A 6,000-nucleotide genomic window follows, 5' to 3' on the forward strand; every position below is an offset into this window, starting at 1 on the left:
TTCATTAAGCCGCATTACCGAGCTCTAATGTGCACCCCCTGCAAGAGGGCGCCATCCCTCGCCGACCAGGAAATGCGGAAAGTGAAATGCATTTTTGGGTCACGGAAGGATTTCTTTCACCGATCTCCAGAATCCCTTTTCGACCGCCGCGGAAAGCTCCGACGCGGTCGGAGAAAATTCCCAGACCTAGGAAACGGGATTTCCAAAAAGCGGCCCAATTTCGAGGGTTCCTTTCTTCGGCGTTAATCCGATTTAAAATCGCTTCTCTCGGCGGGGAGGTGAACTTTCGCATAAATTTCCATTTCATTGGGGGAATTCAGGAATTCCACCCCTGGAAGGACTGGGGGAGCTGCACCGCGACTTTCACTTTCAACGAGATCGATATGAGGTTGATTAATCGAAGGGATGCCGAGAGAGAGGGGAAACTCGAGTAACGTGAAGAGGACCCTGCCAATGCATTTATTAATTTATTATATATATTTTTTTTTTGTTGAATACCTTTTGGGCACGTTGATGCGGTTCAAGGGGACCGGACAGGGGGTCGCAAATTAGAGACATTTCGCGGATTGCGAGACAAGACTACGCAGGTGCACGATGCATATGTATCGTCGACGCCGTAGTATATTAATATTAACATTCGGCGTCAATACCATAAATTTTGCGGCGCAAAACAACATCGCGATGCAAATGAACCACCGGGGGTTGCCGCGAGCGCTCCGTTGGCTCCGACGACAAGCTCGACATCCCGGCCGAATAATTAATGCCGACGAGGTAAACTAACGATGAATCCGCGCCATGAATACCCATCGAGGCCGACTTCGTCGAGAGGAAGCATCCCGGCAACGTTTCTCTTACGCACATCCCATACGCGTGATAAGACCCGGGGAATCCGATGCGTGATAAGGCGGAACACGCGTGTCGCTTCCGCGAAATCCTCTTCCAGCCATTCTCGTCGCCCTGAATTGTTCTCCCAAACTCGGAATGGAAATTCAAGAGGCACTTCTTGTATAAGACTTTCTGGAAAAAATAGAAAATTAAATAAAAATATACGAGAAACGCGACAAATTTGCGCCGCGATAAGATCCTGGGAATCTGATGCGCGATAAGGCGGAATACGCGTTTCGGAATAATTTCTTTAAATTCGAGGATGGAAATTTTCGTAGAGCTTCAAAAGACACTTCTTGTATAAGACTTTCTGGAAAAAATAGATAATAAAATTAAAATATACGACAAACGCGACAAATTTGCGCCGCGATAAGATCCTGGGAATCTGATGCACGATAAGGCGGAATACGCGTTTTAGAGTAATTTCCTTAAACCCATGGATGGAAATTTTCGCAGAGCTTGAAAGCGACCGAAGAGACATCTCTCGTACAAGATTTCCGTAACAAAAAAGAGAAGGTATAAAATAAATAAAAAAACTAAAAATAAACGACAGAGTGCGGCAAACCCGCGTCGCGCGATTCGACCGCCGCGGGGATTTTTGCTTTTCCGGATGCACCCCGCCGTCCGCGGATGCATATCAAATAATTCCGCGTCCGCGCAATCCGAAAGGCCGCACACGGCGGCTTTTTCGTTTACCTTTAAATTGCCAGGGTTTTCGAAAACGCGGCCGAGTTTGTCCGGAAGCCCCGCGTGTTGGCTGACATCAAAGGGAAATAATCGCAGCGCCTCTTTCCCGTTGGGTACCTCCTGAATAATAAATCCGCTAATTAATTTACTCTGGATGGGATATTACATGTTTCGTAATTAAATCGATATCGCGCCCCTCTTAGCGCGAACCTCCGCAATTACGGGGGCATAAATAATTGATAAACGCACTGTCTGCGTAATAATGGAAGGGAGCCCTAATATCGAGTTTACTGGTCATGGGCTCGCATTTCATGCCAGGCTCCCTCCACCTAGCATGTGCACAGCCATATCTTTTCTTCCCCGTGGTTTCCCTTTTTCCATTTTTTTTTTTTTCCCCTCGCCACCCCCTTTTCGAGCAACAGTAATTTCGAGTTATCGCCCGAGCCTCGACGGGCGGGCACGCGCGTGCATTTCCGTTAGGTCTGCAAAAAAGCTAATATGCACTATATCAAGCGAGAACCCAGCGCCAAAAGGGTTCATCGCCTCCAGGATGGACGATATGGGAGGGATTTTTATGGGGACATTCTTTGCGCCTGGGCCGGCTTGACTGGACGATAACGTCAACGCATGTTGCGATAACCCCCTGGGAAGGAGCCGAGCTAGGAAAAGGGCGAAAGGGTTAACCGTAAAATACTATCGAGCACCCCTGCGATAATAAATGAGGAACGCCCCCCTTCTTCCTTTGACGCGATAAGCCGCGAATCGGAATTCCTCCTAAGTAAATGATTTAACCCTTATCACTCCAACCGGCAACTTATACATTTCTAATATCCTTGGAGCGATAAGAGTTAAGTTCCTTAAGGTGGAAAAAAATCGAGAGATTCAATATTTTTGACATGACACCTGAATATGCACGATCTATATTGTTATCTCCAAGTCATGAATGCTTTCATTTTCGGTGATAAGATTTCAAAAGGTGTGAAATAGAAGACGTAGGCGTCGACGCTGTCTTGGATCCATCTAGGAGCAAATAAATATTTTTTTTTAATTGGTATTTCATGGGTGTCAGAACCTTAATTAGAGGTTCTGTAATCATTTAGTAAAGTGTCGAACGATTTGACGCACCTATTTCGAAGACATGTTGTATAAATAATTTGACACGCGGAGGCCACTTTCACATCGCCTTAAGGGTAGTTTCTTGAAGCTGGAATTTGGATGAAATTTCATACGAGGAGAAATGTTCTAAAAATTTTCATTTGGCTAGTATAATCGGAGGAATTTCTTGGGAAGGAATGCCGATGCAACCTGCACCTGGATGGCATCCCGAGGGATTCGCTATTCCGTGGAGGAGAGCAGTTGACCGGATATCGTCCTTACATTGCATTCTGGAGGAGAACTCCATGTCCAGGAAAACCAGTCGAGAGGACTTGCAATGCGTTCGATTGGTCTTCGCGGGGGGTCAGGAAGGAGAAAAGAAGAAAAGGGTATCGATCGGAAGAGCCGTAAATGCAGGACGCCGATAAACATCCTCGTTGCTCCTCTGTACGTAAAAAAGGACTGCCGCAAAAAGTTCCCCTCAGTGGATCAGAAAATCGAGAATGGCGAGGTCTCTAGAGTGTCGACGACATTCCGAATTTTCCAGCCAGCCAAATTATCTGAAATTTTCCGCAACCACCATAAGCACCTAATGGCGAAAACAACGCGCTATTAGTGAAAGAAAATAAAAAAAAACCCCTTTCACGAAGGCTCGCCCTGTCTGCCTTGTATTCGGCGCTTAATTATTAACAAATTAGATGATAATAATAATTAATTACGTACAGGATCGGAAAATCGAGGATCGCGCGAAGTGTATCGAGTATCAGCGATATTTCGAATTTTCCGAAAATTGTTCGGAATTTTCTGCGACCACCATAAACACTGTGGGCATTTACTAAGGACGTAAATAACGCACAATTAGTAGAAAAAGCTCCTTTCATGAGGGGCTCGCCCCGTCTGCCTTGTAGCCGGCCCGTAATTAATAACAAATAGGATGGTAATAAACCGTGACGAGGCAACCAATTCCGATTTTCCAGTAATTGACGTCGGGCTGAAATTTTGTTTGCCGTTACATTGACCGATCCGGGAAAAGCAAGCACCGAAAGGCCTGTGATCGAGGCAAATTGGTCATTACCTTGGTGCTTTTCACCGAGCGGGGGTGATTTGCTCGCCGAGCAAATAACCAGCCGGTCAATCGACTTTTTCCCGAGGGAAGTGCCGGGGAAAGAGACTTTTCCGAAAGCGAAGTCGCCTCCAACATTTATCCACCCTTTTCCCGGGGTCGGGGAGTTGAGAAAATGAGTCGCGACCAGAATCGAAGGAAATTTCCGCGGTAATTCCGCTCAGCGGCCCCGGATGCGGCCCGACCAGCCATAATGCACCCAATGAAGCATTCTTCTTTAAACGCTGAGAATTTTTGGTAATCCCTCTAACCCTCAAATTGCCGAGAAATAAAATAAAAAGAGGGGCTGGGGATTTAAGAAAATGAGTCGCGACCAGAATCGAAGGAAATTTCCGCGATAATTCCGCTCAGCGGCCCAGGATGCGGCCCGACCAGCCATAATGCACCCATGAAGCATCTCTCTTTGAAGGCTGAGAACTTTTGGTAATCCCTCTAACTCGAAAATTGCCGAGAAATAAAATAAAAAAGCGGAAGAAAACGGCTGCTTGCGGAATTTCATCGGTTCATTCGGGAGAGACGGGGATGGCGGATAATTTCGGAGGATGTGCAAACAAGAACGGGAAAGAATGACGATGCCGTCATGATTTATTCCAGGGGCCGAAGTACCGTCGCACCTGTTGACAGGTGCACCTTTGAGTAATTTATGAGAGCGGTACGTCACTCGTCATCCTAAATCATCCAGCGGGTCGAGGCGATACGTCTTGGTCCGGGGAAACTGGAGCGTTTTCTCGGCACTGCGTCGTCGCCGGGTTTATACACGCGGTAAAAGCCAAAATGGCCTACCTATAGCTTCCTCCCTTAGCGATCCAATTACACGAGTCGGCTTCTTTATTTTCACCGCTTCGGACTTGGCTTGGAGATCGCACAGCGGGCCATTAAGCTCTGGCGCTCCTTTTTTCTACGAGCGGAATTGAAACAAATTTTAAGACCATTCGTGCCGTTTCCCCTCCCCGTAGGTACATTTCGTCTCGCAATGAGTAACGTCGAGCAGCGTAATTACCGCACGAGAGAGAGAGAATTCAGCGGATTGCACCCTTTCAGGAAGGATCGTTCCGTTGTTATCGGTGTTCCAGGGTAGAGCCTCCATCGAGCTCCCGGTTTACTTTCCCAACACGGTCCCCGTTTTATGAGATATTTCCGCATAATAGTTACAACTGATCCCGTGTAACTGTGTAGAGCGAGCTTAAGCAGCCGAAGTACAGCTTTGAGCTTCCGAGCTGGGAAGCTCTGTGACGAGGTTATGCACGTGGGATGTGCGGATGCTGTACCTCGATCCGAATATAAAGACGGCGGATTTAAAAGAGAAAATGAAGGGGCTGTTTCTTTTTTGTCCTTCTTGATTTCTCACTTTTTAATGTAATGTTTGCGGGTCGCGATATGGCGACATGCGGATTCCTCCGTAATATTGAGAGAGATGAAGAGTCGCTTTTTTATTTTCGCTGACTTTACAGGAATATCAAAGAGATGGTTGGGTTTCTATACACCGGAGGTGCGTCATGGAAGATACGATTTTTAATTTTTTTTTTTTCTTTTATGAAATTCTTTCGGGACGTTATACGGCGACATTCGTATTGCTCCATAATATTCAGAGATGAAGAGTCTACGTGTTCGCTCTCTTCTTTTTTTCCCGGATTTTACAGAAATATGAAAGAGATGAGTTTCTATATACTCTACGTTCGTGCATAAGGTATTCCACCTCGCTTCCGAATTTAAATCTTCATTTCGTCAATCGCAATATTTTATTATTTTCTCTGCAATCAATGTAGGGGGCCAGTTAAATCACCCTCGAGTTCAGGGTCGCGAGATCCACGGAAAGGATCTTCCCCACGGCGTTCCTTGACTACGAGGACAATCGCGGAAGATCTCGGAGAAAATGTCTCCTGACAAGACAGATGCGGTCCCTCGTGTTTCCAGGCTCGCTGGATCCGGTCCAGGATCTGCTCCAGGACTCGGGACCACCAGCTCTCGTGTGCGTGAACTTTCCAGGAGATTGCCGGAGCACTAGGAGTCCAGGTCCCTCCCGAAGGATGTACATCGGAGGCGGAGGTCCTTGCGCTTTCCATCAGGGTTGACAATCAATGTCTTCTTATTCCTTTATACTCTTTGCTATCACATTCTGGTACATCAAATCTCTATCAAAAATCGAACGAGTTGATTAAACCACGAGTCGGTAATTCGACTAACCGCGGAAAAGTCGATGGAGATCCCTG

Source organism: Orussus abietinus, unplaced genomic scaffold (genome assembly GCF_000612105.2).
Source record: "Orussus abietinus isolate OABI.00-Male unplaced genomic scaffold, Oabi_2.0 scaffold12, whole genome shotgun sequence".
In the NCBI taxonomy this organism is placed as follows: domain Eukaryota; kingdom Metazoa; phylum Arthropoda; class Insecta; order Hymenoptera; family Orussidae; genus Orussus; species Orussus abietinus.